The following is a 14,152-nucleotide window of genomic DNA, read 5'->3' as shown; positions in this document are numbered from 1 at the left end:
AGGTAATGGGAGTGGCATGGTTAGGAGCTTCAGACCTCTTATAATTCAATTGTAACCTTGGCAAATTTCTACATTTTAACAGATCCTCTAGTAACATGCTCCAAAACCCCATAGGACCCTGCTAAACTCTGTAGGACCTGCCTTAGATGAAAACACACTCAGACAGGTAGTTAACAGAAGGGCTTGTTCTGTTTTGGAATCACTTGGAGTTTGGCACATACTGAAGTTCATCCCTGATAAGCCTACAACACCATAAATTCTGCAAACCCTGGTCAACTAGGAAGAAATCTGAGCACACTTAGACACCATATAACCTCAACTACAGTATGTTTCCCTGAGCTCTCTTGCAGGTGGAGAACTGAAAAGCAGCAATGTTAGATGTACCCAGGGCTGTATGTTGCGTGACAACACAAGGGTGTGAGCCCAGCTTCACAGAGCAAACCACTTTTATCGCTGGAATGTCAGCCTTCCTTTTATTTTGTCTGTGGTCTCCATAGGCTTTACGTGAGGCATAAGATGTGGATGTGTGTGTCACCTGAGGGAGATGCTGAGGGGCAACTCAGGTGAATAAAATCCTCAAGCCAGTTAAAATCCCACGGGATGAAACATGAGCCTCTCCTGCTCTAAGCTACTCCTTAGACTGTCTCGCTTTCTCCAGGAAGGAAGAGCTACTGTAGTCCTCGGACTGAGGCCAGCACTCGAGTTGTTCCAGCAGTCAGAGACAGAAAAACTGAGCCAATACCTAAGCACAATAAAACATAGCACCAAGGGAATGAAAGCCACAGGTCTGCTGCAAGGCAGCCTCTTGGATACAGCTGGTGATGCTGCCCTGTGGTAGCAGGGGTCTTCGTAGCTGCAGGGGTGGACATCTACTTTTTCTCAGGGAAGCTTCCCTGAGTGTGTGTTGCTGGTCCTGAAGGGTGGCTGTCCCCTGGCCGAACAGCAAGGACTGCCACCGCAGTCAGCAGCCCCCCTGGCACTTTTGGAGCCAAGCAGAAGGGAAATATTTGCTGCTCCTCATCACAGAGGATTCAGGAGATGCCATGGAGAATATATGGGCCCTTTATGCTTCTCCCTGACTGCTGTTTGCACAGAGAGCCTATGGATGGGGTATGAGTGCTGTTTATGGAGTGGCTTAGAGACACAAAGCACTCTGATTTTGGAAGGATCTGACTTGCAGCCTGGAGCAGACAGGGTTTCTGGGCACTTTGCTTACCCATGAACCAAAGCCTGGGAAGGGAGATGGAGGTACACCAAGCCTTGCCCTGTGATAGAGCTCTGCAGCTGGAGTTGGCACCCACTGGCACAGCCCTGGCTCCCAATGGCTTCTTTCCTCATCTAACCATACACCCATCCATAGGGGTGTAAAAGCCCAGAAATGGTTAAAATGCAGCTCCGTATTTTTTGAAGGCAGACCTTCAGCCCTTTCCTCAGGCACCTTTCCTTCACACACATGCAAAAATCATTGCTACCAAAGATCTCTCTACCATAGAAAGGGCACATACAAAATACAGCTTAATTTCACAGAGTAATCAGAATTACTTTTCAGAACAGTATTTTGTTACCAGCTAAAACAAACAGCGTGGTTATCACCAAGGGAACTGCCAGGCAGCCTAGAAGGGCAGATCAGAAAAGATTAAATAGTTGAACAGAAAAAAAAAAGAAGGAAAGGTGCTTTTCCTACAAAAGACTGCCTCAGCTGGAAATTAAAAGGAGTGAAGTGGGAGAAGGAGAATTACACACACACACCCATTACAGCAGTTAATCCCAGGAGGAAAAAGGGAAGAAGATCTGTAGCACTGACAATGGCTTTGTTGATGGAGTGCTGTGGGGCTGGGGCTGTCGACATCCCAGCTAGCCTGCACTTTTGAACCATGCTGTTGAGTCAGGCCCTGCAGACCCACGGGAAGATGGAAACAGGATGACTGGACCTTTGATGTTGCCAGGGTGTAATAGCAAGAGGAGACGAGAGAGCCTATGCTCACAGTAACCCACTGTCTCTCATCAGCAGCAGCACATTAATTTGCCGGGTGAGGATCATGCGAGAGAAATGACGGAGCAGCTTGTCAGGAAAAAAGCACTAGGGAGGAGGCCCAGGGAGAGGAGGGGGCCAGGGGCTGGCAGGGGAGGGTGGGAAGGGGAGTTCGAAGAAAATTGCTCAAAATTACAGTATTCAGCTTTTGCTGACAGTATATCAAAGCCCAACTTCTGCCTTTATGATATTTAAATCCCTGCCGCTTCCCCAGAAAAACAGCATCGGCACAATAGAAACATTATGTGCCGGCATGGGGAGGAGGAGCACCACGGAAACGGGACTCGCTTCGGGTTGGGATGCTGACCGGGACTTGGAGGGCTTGACGGCTCCACTGCAGAGACAAACAAAGTGCCTGTCTACAGCGACAATGTCCAGAGGAGGCACTTTGAATTCATCTCCTGTTACATAGTTTGAGGCACGCGCGCGCGCGCGCACACACACACACACACACGCACTCTCACACACATTCACATGCACTCACACATTCACATGCACTCACACATTCACATGCACTCACACATACTCACACACAGCCATACGCACACTCACACACAATCATACACACTCACACATGCACTCACAATCACACTCACACACACGCACTCACACTCGCACACACACGCACTCACTTGCACACACACTCACATACACTCACGCTCTCACATGCACACACTGACACATGTGTGTACGCACATGCTCCCCCGCTCCCAAGGGAAACACCCCCATCATTGCACAGGGTAGGAGCACTGAAGATGCAACAGCATTAAAATTAAACTGGATGATAAATCATAACTGACAGCTCAGTAAGAGGATTAAATCTCCTGCAGAGGTTTATGCCTTCTCCTTGTTACAATGCTTTGGTCTCCCTCATGGGATCAGCAGCCTCTTTACTGGTGGTGCCAAGTGCACATTCAAAACGGCCGCCATCTTCCTCAGCCTCCTCAAGGAACGACAGCGGACACAAACCCCTCTTGGAGCAGAGCCCTGGGAGATGGGCTGGGGTGTGGCAGAGATCTTGACTGTGCTAGAAGGACGTGAGCTGCAGGAGGACAGGGAGATGCCAGGCGGTGTCTGCAAGAGGGCAGGGCCCCGGGAAAGATGCGTGCTCCCCAGGGAAGCTAGCATGGCAGCCCCAAAGCACGTTTCGCATACATCCACATGTTCAGGGCCAGGCGCTAGCTGCCATGAAGAAGCAGTGTCAGAGCTCCTTGCTGCAGCCAAGTCATAGCCAAGTCCCACCAATACCCCTAGCCAAGCACCTTGTCAAGGATGTGCCTCTGAGTCACAGAGCCGAGGGGCCAGCCTCAGGCTGGAGCCTTCTGCACTGCCCACACAAAGCTCTACCTGAAGTGATGGAACAAGTTACCAAATATGAACTGGTAAATAAGTTATCTTCAAAGAACTGTGCAAACGTCAATGCAGCTCTGCAAGACCCTGTGCGGGAGACAGCTATCTCCTCCTCTCCAGATGGCTGGAAGAGGTGGTGGTGCTTTTGTGGCTGCCTCAGGAGGGCTTATGTGTACCAGGGGAGTCTGTGCCAGAGCACAGCTTGCCCGGCGTTAGCCACCAGCCACCAGACAAGGACTCGGCACATGAAAACATCTTTAAGGCACTGTTTGCCAAGCAACATCAAAGGCCTTTGTGTTCATAACCTAAACTGGTTCCTTACTAGAAGAACAACAGTTCTAGCACTGAGGCCTTGTGCAAACAGACTTGTTTTGCCACCTCTTTCCTGCCCCTGTGCTGCCAGGTTGGTGACGCTTTTCTTTCCCAGGATTTGTATGGAGTAGCAGGGGATGATGAGGAATTAGACTGGAAGCCAAAAGCACTGCCCACTCTGCGTGCAAAACCTGCCATCCCCTACTGGAGGAAAATAAACATTTCTTTTGATAGGAAAGCCAATGGGGTTACACCAGAGTTGCATTTGGCCCGAGGATCAAAAGCCAGACATGTATTTTACACTTTGTTATGTTTTACTGATACAGCTACAAGCTGCAGAAGCAGAAAAAGCCATGCCTTGTCCCCACAGAGATAGATGGCGGGTTAAGTCCTTCTGTCAACTTGCAAGGGAGCTCCTAATACATGTCATGAGGAAGTCTGACACCAAAAGCCCTGCTCAAAGGTAGCACAACCTTGCAAAGCAGGCACAGCATTAATTCCTCAGTCCTTCAGTCATATGAATCCAAGGATGGATAGTATGACAGAAAACTGCCAATGGGAAGGGCAGCACCCAAGCGGTGGCCTGAGGAATCACAAGGAAATACCAAAGTAACCCAGCAAGACCAGAGCAGGAGACCTTCACCCCTCTGCCTTCCATCATCCCTTGTATATTCAAGGGATCTGTATTTCCATGAATCTCTGCCTTGGAAAAATGACCTTTTTTTGCCTCTGAGTTGTCTGTGAAATCAGCAGAAGGCAGCAAATCTGGCTCCATTTCCAGTCACGAGGGGATGGGGTGTGTTCTTCAAGACTACCAAGAATGAACAAGGTGTTCCCAGGAGATGTTTATGACAGCCCAGCCGATAGTGCCTGGCTGGCACACTGCCTAGTGAGGCTTACAGCCCAAAGAGGTATCAGCTCGGGGTCTCACTTGGGATATCTTTTGGAAAGAGCACGTCTCCAGCTGTCTGCCAGTAAGGAGCAATAAGCTATCTGGAACATACCTAGAAGTCTTATTAGAGGAAGAGTTTTGTCCAGCAACATCGGTTTTGATGTTCAAATCAGTAGAAAACAACTCAAAGGTAAGGGAAAATCTGATCCTCGTGGGATGGGTAGCAAACGGGTGTTTCTTTTGCACTGGTTCAGGGCAGAAGCCCATCTCCTGTGGTGAGATCTCCTCCCCGTTCTCCTGCTGTACTTGATGCTCCCATATTGCTGGTGTGAATGTCCAGGGAACGGAATAGGCACAGAAACAGCAAACACTGACACAGCCTCTGGACACTCCCCTGACACCCAGCAACTCATAGTGAAGGTACTTAGGAGCATTATATGGGTATTTTCACTGCCATTGCTAGATTTTTCTTCTCTTAATTTGCCTTTCTGAACCCATGCGGTCTTTTAGCACACAAAACTTCTTTTGGCAATGGGTTCCACAGTTTCATACGCTTTTTTGTTTGTATGAGGTGAGACCGGTGCACAAATAATAACATGTCCTAATGTTGTCATTAGGACAAAGCCAAAGGCTATTTTGCCTTTGCTAGAAGCTCCGCTAAGGTTAGGATTCAAACCTCTACCAGGGCCTCTCTGTTTCAAATTTGGTTTCCATATGGCGGGATTGGATTTTTTAAGTTGCTATTGGGATTTTATAAATCAAATTAATTCATGGGGAGAGTGCAGAAGGTGGAAGAGATGTTATATTATGCAGCAATGTGGGCATGTACAATGGATTTGTGACAGCTTTTACATTTGCACTTTTCCTGTGCCTCAAGTGTAGAACAGTAAGGCTTGGCCTGCAAATTTGTACATCCTGCATGAAGCCAGAAAAGAGATGGAAAGCATTTTTCAACCATTCATTCCTCAGTTTGTTTCTGTACAGAGGGAGTAGCGTAGCAGATCTTCCACACAGCCATCATGTAGCTCTGAGTACATGTAAAAGCACACTGAGCACATTGGCTGGGAATTGCTCTAGAAGGTCTCAGTATTGTTATGTGGTTTCTTCCCTTTCCAGGCATCTTTGTTTCCCTGATTTCTGTCCAGGAACACAACCTGGAGTGCCCAAGTGCTGCGGCAAAGCCAGCTGTCATGACATTTCCAACCCAACCAGAAGTGCAGGAAATCTCCCAAGAAAGCTTGTTTTTAAAGGCTCCCAGAAGGCTTGCATATGTCAGATATGCTTATCCAGACCAAACCCAGCCTTCCTGAAATTCATCCCTCACAAACATTAATGCTTTTTTGCATGTCAGTTTGAGCGGTGTGAGATTTTTGGCAATCAGGGAATAGTAAAGATTTGTTTACAGCTGTTTTGGAATGGATGCTGGTTTGTTTATTGCAATTCATGCCAAAGGAATATTTCATAACAAGTAATATATTCCAACTTATTCATTTATTTCACGATTTTCATTTACTGTAGAGCTTTCATCTCAACAACTTGTGTTGTTTAGCAGTGGCCAACCACATAAAACAAATGAAGGGGAGAAAAAAAAGAAGTCATTTCGTAAGATGTTATCCCTCGGAGAATTTCAAAGGTAAAATCTCAGACTGATGCACAGCAGTTTAAAAACAAGGGAGGAACGTTAAACTTTCATATTTCCTTACTTTTTACAAGTATTAAAGTTTTACAGAAATGGTGAATCAATCTAAAACCTTTGGTTGATTCTATCACATATTCTTGTTCCTTGGCCCAATGACCTTAAGTGACCCTTTGTGATCATGCTTCCAGTACAAATATGCACTGCAAGAAAGCTGAAATGAGTTTTCCATGACCATTTAGGTATCATTAGGTTTAAATAGTTTCTGTGAACTTTGATTATCCAAAAGTGCACAAAAAGGAACTTTAAAGGGCTTTCAATGCCTGACATTAATTTCCTTAACTATGTAAATAATAACCAAACATTTTTCGTAGGGTTGCCTGGTTTGAGGTGGTAGGAGGTTGAATAAGCATTAAGCCCCCAGGTAAGATTCCTTGTCCAATGAAAAACAAAGCCATATGTGCCCACTGTTAATGCAGAAGGCACAATCTCTCTCAAAAAAGAAGTTGGTTATATGAAGAATTCTGAAGTCAGAAGAGTTTGTGTCCTCAGTAAAATATGCAGAATTGGAAGATCTGCTGAGAGCTGCAGAACTCATCTCAGAAATGCAGCTCTCTAGGCCCCATTGTCATTATCTGATCTAGAATGCAAGATATATCCTGCACTGGAAGACACAAACTACATTTCCCAGTGTGTTAATAACTTGACCCCCTCCAAAGGTCCTGCTGTGCATATTGAAGCTGTCTGTTAATTCCCTTGTGGACTGCTGGTTTTGGTATTTAATCTCCAAGAGGAATTTAAAAAGGTCAGAGTCCCCTTCTCTGAGGAATGCCGTACAAGTAATAAAACAAAGTACGTTTGCCCCTCAAAGAGCTAGAAGTCTGGGAGCTGTGTTGACAAGGGATCTTTGGACTATATATACTGCTATTAAAAGAGGGGGGCAGGGGGAGGGCAGGGAGATAGTTACTGTAGTTTAGGAAGTATGGGAAGATGGTTAATATACATACAGCTTCAATCCCACTGTGACATTGATTCATGTTAAATATAGTGAAGGGGTCAAGGTCTCTCTTCACACCACTGTAATCCTATGGACCCCCTTGGTCTAGCATGGTGGCTAGAATTTGGATGGTGGTTGATTTCCTGGTGTAAGTAGGTTTAGGATGTAATAAAAGCTCAGCAAAGTTCCCATAGAGGTATCTGCTCACAGAGTATCTCTGCCAGTAGGACATCAGCACAAAGCATCACTAAGCCTAAAGATCAAATAGAAAAATCCCTAAGAGGTGTACTTGACAGCACTGGCTCAATCCTAAATCCCAGCATGAAGCAGACCTTCTCCTGTCTGCAGAGGACTTCCAAGACAGCAGAATTAGGGCCTTTCCACTGCTGAAAGAAAAATAAAATAAAATAAACCAGCAAAAAAACCCCAACAAACCCACAACAAAACAGTCAAGGACTAGAATTTACCAAGTAGTGATACAGAGGCTCCTTCTTTAGACACCCACTGGGTATTTTATGCTATCGTCTCACAGCAGCTGTGGAGATATGGTCAACATTTTGAAAGGTTATTTCAAAACGTGCGTCTCTTTCTGTGACTCTGGGCACAGCTGAGGTTACCACATGTGCAGATGGGTTCTCAGTGCTTGTACAGAGCCCATGGATGATTCATGCCTTGCAGAATAGGGCCTAAGATGGGTTGCCAATGTTATGTGCCATTACCCCAGATCTCTGATTAGGTTACTGGAGCTTTGAGTAGCGCTTTCCAAGAAAAATAGAGTAAATACGATAGCACTGTTTGTTTATGTGTTTGCCTATCCATCTGTGCCTTCAAGCCTGTTGGCCAATTCCAATTAAGTTTTGGCAGTAGAAAAAGCTTCAAGGGATCACATTCTTGCAAGCTGACTTAAAGTGCGTGGGGTACAGACAGCCTAGAAATACCTCCTCACAGTAAAAGCTGCTACATAACCCCAATCCTATTTGACTCCAAGAAATCTATGAGGAAAGGAAACATCAAAACTGAGATTTTGTTTGGTTCCGTGGCTTGTGAGGCTACTTCCCATGAACACTGGAGGCCAGGGAGAGATGTAGTGAGTACCCTTATGAAAGCCTGTAAATCTGTCTGAAAAAGCTGTAACAGCATTTCCCCATTATCTGGGAAGAAAACACCTTTTCAGCCCACCATTCATAGGAAGGTGATAGTTAAGGCTGTGAATACAAATCCTCTACCATAAATACAAAATCCCAGTGCATGGTCAGGAGTCAATGCTCCAGGCTGTGCTCCCCAGGGCTGTGGTGTGATGCGGCCCTGCACCTCACACGAAGCAGACTCCTCACCCCAAAATTTCCTTGCAGCCTCAGACACGGCTGAGTGCTGTCTCCACTTGGTGCCCTTCACAGCCCAGGTGCAGACAGATAACGGCTTAGACTTCCCTTTTACTGCTGCTTTTATTTTATCTGTACTGAGATACCATCAGTGACAAGGCAAGTGTCGGGACATCTCTTTGACAGTCCTCTCAGACATCTGATTACAAAGGGCCCTGGCTTATCCAACGCCTCGCCTAGCTGATTACTTCAAAGGGACTGACTCTCCCTTCTTTTGCCTCTGCTGCCCAAATAGCTCCTTTTCCAGGGCTCTGGTTTTGGCTAGGCTTTTTACAAAGTGCATCAGTGTCACTGTCTGCCATGGACTGGATCTGAGGAGGAATCTGGATTCTGGCCTGACAAGTCCAAACTTGGAGATGAGCAAATCTTCTGGAAACAGAGGTTTTATGAACCTTTCAAATGACTTTTTTGTGTTCATAAGGTTCAAAAATTGGGTAGAGGTCATGAACCTTTCCCCTCCTCCTCTTGTCATTTGAAACTAGGGGTTTTTCCAAGAGTGATTCGTTCCATTAAAAGAGTATTTTCCTAACTAAATGGGAGTTCTGTGCTACTGCATGCCCAGACATGAGATGTGATGAATCACAAGATGGAAGAACAACCTTGGAAGGAAGAGTCCATCACCATGATTAGAAACTGTGGCTAAAATCCTGGCCCAGCAAAGCCAGCAGCAAAATATTATTGACCTCTGTAAGACCGGGTTTTCACCATCCACTTCCTTTTTTTTTGTTGGAGTTTTTCTTCTCTCCTCCTCCTCCTCATGGGATCTGTGTTTGTTTTCCTTCAGCCCACTCAAAAGCTTTTTTTTTATCCTTATTTTTGAATAGTGTTCAGATTTCTTCTATCCACAACTGTTTCTTAGACTGCTTCCCTTTGGTACAACTCTGGTTCCTGAAACATCTGAGTTGAACTTTAAGCAGGCTGAGAACCAGACAAAATAAATTTGCCCCCAGAAAGTTCATTCTTTCCACAATTTTCTGTGGCTTTCACCACCATGCCAGCAGAAAAATAGAAGCCATACATGTGTTTTGAAAGGGACTTGGATTGCAGGGTAAGTTTCTCACCTCCAGAACAAGCCAGCATAGCTAAACACGATGCACTTGGATGGCAGGAGGACAGTGTTAGGAATTATTTTTTCCGGTTAGGCTGGCACTGTATAGCGATGAGAAGTGATGACCACCAAAACCACCCAGGGTCAGCATGGTCCCCAAGGTTGGCACCATTGGCACTGTCCCCAACACCTGAAACTCTGTTAGTGTCAGAGCTGAGACATTTACGTAACCAAGTGTGGGATTTCTCCCTCCTACTCATGGTTCAAGAGCTGAACCTTTTCTTTATCCCCCTGTATATCTTTTGGTAGAGCTGAAAGCCCCTGCCTGCAGTGCATAGCTGCACTACCAAAGCACATAAAGGCATAATCCATGCCCTTGAGAGTTTAATGACTTAGCTTAGCTGTTAACAGCTTAGTTTAACAGCTTGTAATTAACTTTGCCAGGTTACCAGTTAGGTTTCCCACTGCCCACAGAGTGCATTTGGTGTTTGGGACCTCAGTTACACCTCCTGTGCTGGAGACAGCATTCAAGGACGTTTACTGTAAAAAGGCATTTCAGAAAGGACTGATTTTGCACATCAGCTCTTTGCTTCTAAAAAGTGATGTGATGTGATGTGAAAGGCTGCTGCCCATAATTCCTAGTGTCTATTAAAACTTTGGGAAACCCAACACTTTTTAGCTGATAGCTTGGAAGGTTGCTGGGCTGAATGTTGAAGAGCCTGAGATCACCTGTGCATCAGGCATTAAGAAAGCAATCCCTGCACTTCTCCAATTCAAAAGGCACCTCTGGTTCTGTCCAGCCCTTCACATCCCCCCAGAGGTGGGCAGCAGAGCCTCCAGGTCCTGAACACCAGCTGCTACTGTAGAGAGGGATGCTCCAAGCAGCAAAGCCCCACTGACCATGCTCATCAGGTGATGGATGTGGTGTGTTCCAAGTTCCTCTCTGCTTGGGCCTCTTTCAAATACCCGGGTTATCAGAGCACTGCCAGTATAAATGTAAACTGCAAACAGAACATCAAACAACAGCTCCATCCTGCACAGCATCACTGCCACGGCTTGGCCAAGGAGAAGCTGTGATCATTTCCAGCTCTCAAACTGCTGGGGAAGGGCTGGGGAGTGACCAGGATAAAAAGCAGCATTCACAACAGCCTCAAATCCCTTCTTCAGGGGGGCTAAGGTCACATTTTCCTCCTACTCTCAGCTTTGTTATATTAAGTATAATTCTCTTTACTTTATGAAAACAGGTTAGGAAGAAGAACTGGAGGTATTTGGATTAATGTACAAGAACAGGGGGATTAAGAGGCCCTGTCAATTAAGGTGATCCCTTTAAGGCTCTGCCCTTTCACCCTTGGAGCTTGGCTTTAATTCCTGCTCAGACTGATGTGACTAAACCCCTTCTAATCTGACAGCTGATACAGGTCAGAAGTTAAATGTGTCCAGGCAGGAAAAGACAGCGTTCTCATGGTCTCCATCCCCAGGAGTCATCCTGACACAGCAGCCCCAGGCACCCGGCACAGCAGTGAGAGGGGGTCTGCGGTGACAGACTTTTTTGGCACCTCCTGGTGCTGGCTCTCCTAATTGGGATTCTTGCAAAACTTATCCTTCACAGTTTTGTCTCCACCACCCTCCATGATGCTCTGTCCCCATGAGTGTTCCGCAGGGCATGTAACACCTTGTTCTTCCCCACTACAGGGTTCATCCTGGCCACCTGCGTGGGGTTTAGGCATTTTCCATGTGCACTGTGAAGTGTGGCTGGTCCCATCTGTAAGCAGCAACCCTAGTCCAGCTGCAACATGCATTTGTGGACAGAGAGGGACCAGGCTGTGCCATGCAAGCAGGCTGGGGGGTCATCCCACCGAGTCCTGCAGAGTCAGAGATGTAGCTGACACAGCTCCTGTGGCAGAGAAGATAAGTAGATGTCTTCAGGAATCGTCCACCCACCTCATTTAGACACCTCTGTTAGAAGGAGTTGTGTTTGTGAGTGTCTGCCTCATGTACTGATGATAAACAGGGCTGACAGGACTGTCTTAGTCCCCTTAACCAGCCATTGGCACCCTGAGGCCGGTGAGATGGATCTGCTTCTCATTACAGAGGCTTGCAAAACCTAAACCAAACCAAAGCATGCTGTTATCTAAAAGTGACTGTCATGTCCTAAGGAGGATGCTGAAGATGGTTTATGAGTTGTGAGATCTTCCAGCTTCCACAGTAATCCTCCATCCAAATCCATGCCTCAGCAGTACTGAGGTTAGTGCTGCCCAGTTAGAGCTGAGCAGACTAGCTCAAACGAATAAATGTCTTATTTCATAGCAGTATGAACAAAGGAATTGTGATTCTCCAAGGGTGTGTTTTTCCCTGCAGGCAATATCTCTGGGCTGGACTTGCGCTCCTGCTGGGATCTGTTTTCTCTCTAACATATTGCACCTGCTCTGGTTCAGAAGAGGACTTTGAATCCCACCAAGACTGAGCAAGCAGCTCTTTCAGACCAGGAATTATAGATACAAATCACAGTGTTTATGCTGAGAAAGCAGAAGAGCCTTCTCCCTTCTTAGATAGTTAAAAGGTATTTTTGGGTCAAAGGCATGCAATGGTTTCTCTCCACTTCTGTGGCTGGGCACAGCAGCAGCAAGAACTGGGAGAACAGGGAGCTATACGGTCACAAGTAGGGGGAGCAGGAGCTCAGGCCCTATGTCCATAGGAATTCCTCTTCTACTGGTCAGTTCCTACCTTTCTAGCTGTGACTGCTTTTTCCTTTCTTCCTCCTCTTTTCTGCTTCCTGGGGTCTGACAGCCTTTGCAGTTAACAGCTAGACATTTGTCTCTTCATCTCCAGAGCCATGGTACTGCCAAGTCCACCATGGAGGCTCCTTCTGCTGCAGCTGCAGGGTCCGAAGCCTGGCTTGCAACCCTGTCATGCAGGAGTAATTTCATGTCTCAATATTCTTTTCCTGAGCATATTCTGCAAGAGCTGAAGGAGCTTGCATGCCTGGCCTGGCTCAGGGGCAGTGCAGGGTTTGCATCTGCCCAACCTGCTTCCCACATGCCACAGCCCCAGAGAGGTCTCCAAGCACAGCCTTGGGCACCTCTGAGGTACAAAACCTACTACAAATAGGAGGGACTGACTACAAAAAGGAAGCTTGGCTTAGAGCTTCGGTATTTTAAGAACAGGGAATGGAGGAAGACAGACGTCATTTATGTGTGATCCAGATGTGGAGAGGGCAGTCACATTAGTAAGGGTGGGTTTGCCATACTCTACCTCCATGCTTAGCAGCCCATCTCAGCACATGGTCTAGATTAAGTACCATTCTCTTTTTCAAACCATTAAACCATCACGAGTTCTCTGGTCCCCCAGTGGGCTCATCTTGGAAAATCTTGCAATAGCTCCAATTTCTGCCAAATCATTCACATCCTAGCTTTCAACTTGTCTTTCACCCCAGGGGTTTGACTTCCCTGTTGGTAAAAGGATAAAGGTCTTGCATAAAGGACTCAGGAGAGGTGTGCGTAGGCTCGCTGATGCTGATTTGAAGCAAAGACAGAATTTGCGTGGGGGTGTGCGTGTGTAGAACTCGGTGCTCCAGTTCACATCGGGGGCCACCCACAGACTACAAATGAATTATTTGCTCATATATTTTCCCCACAATTAGATTGATTTTTGGGGAGGGGGTGGGGAACAGGGACTTCAGGCCTGGTGAACTTTGATGTTCAGACAGATGTTCAGTTTGTACTAAATCTGGTCCAAACCCACATTTGAATGGTTTCACAGAGCTGAGCTGATGCTCCGGGAATGAGCGATCTCTTAGCTCAACCATGCCATATGGAGAAAGTGGTGTTCTCAGGAGTGTAATACAAATTCCTGACCCTGCCATCAGTTTTATTTTCTTAGGTTAAGGCAGCCTTGGTCACTTTGTAGTCCTTCAGCAGACCCAGTGTCTCTCCTGCCAGGATTTCACAGCGTGGCTGTGACCAGCACACCAAGGCACGTGCGACATATCTAGTGGCTGGCAGCCACCTTGGCAAACAGCCCATGGGAGCCAGGCAGTGCTGGTCTCGGTGAAGGTACGTTCATACCACAAGGTGATAATCTGGGCACAGGAGCAGAATTCAGGGAGTTAAGACATGCAAGTGAAAGCTTTAACAACACATCCACAGCCATCCCTGCCTCACCCAGGGGAAGCACTGAGACATGCACTGTGGCCAGGAGCTCTGTGCCCAGGTATCTGTGCAAGGGTGCCCCTTGTTGTGCCTTTTCTCATGGTGATCCATCAGCCCTGCATGTTCACTGCAAGGACTGAAGTTCACTAAAGCGCCATGAAAAGGTCCCTAAATTCATTAGCAGATGTAACATATTTTACAAACAGATCCTTTAAAAGACTAACTTCATTGTCCAGCAAGCTGTGAGTGCAGCCTTTCGAGTCCGCGTTAAACAAATAGCTGCTGAGCAAGACAGAAAATAATAAAATCTTTCCTAGACTAAATGGTGAAATGCTGCATAGCATTTAATAAATAT

The sequence above is a fragment of the Falco cherrug genome, chromosome 4, assembly GCF_023634085.1.
Source record: "Falco cherrug isolate bFalChe1 chromosome 4, bFalChe1.pri, whole genome shotgun sequence".
Lineage (NCBI taxonomy): Eukaryota > Metazoa > Chordata > Aves > Falconiformes > Falconidae > Falco > Falco cherrug.
The sequence above is the reverse complement of the archived record's forward strand: the minus strand, read 5'-3'. Positions refer to the sequence as shown.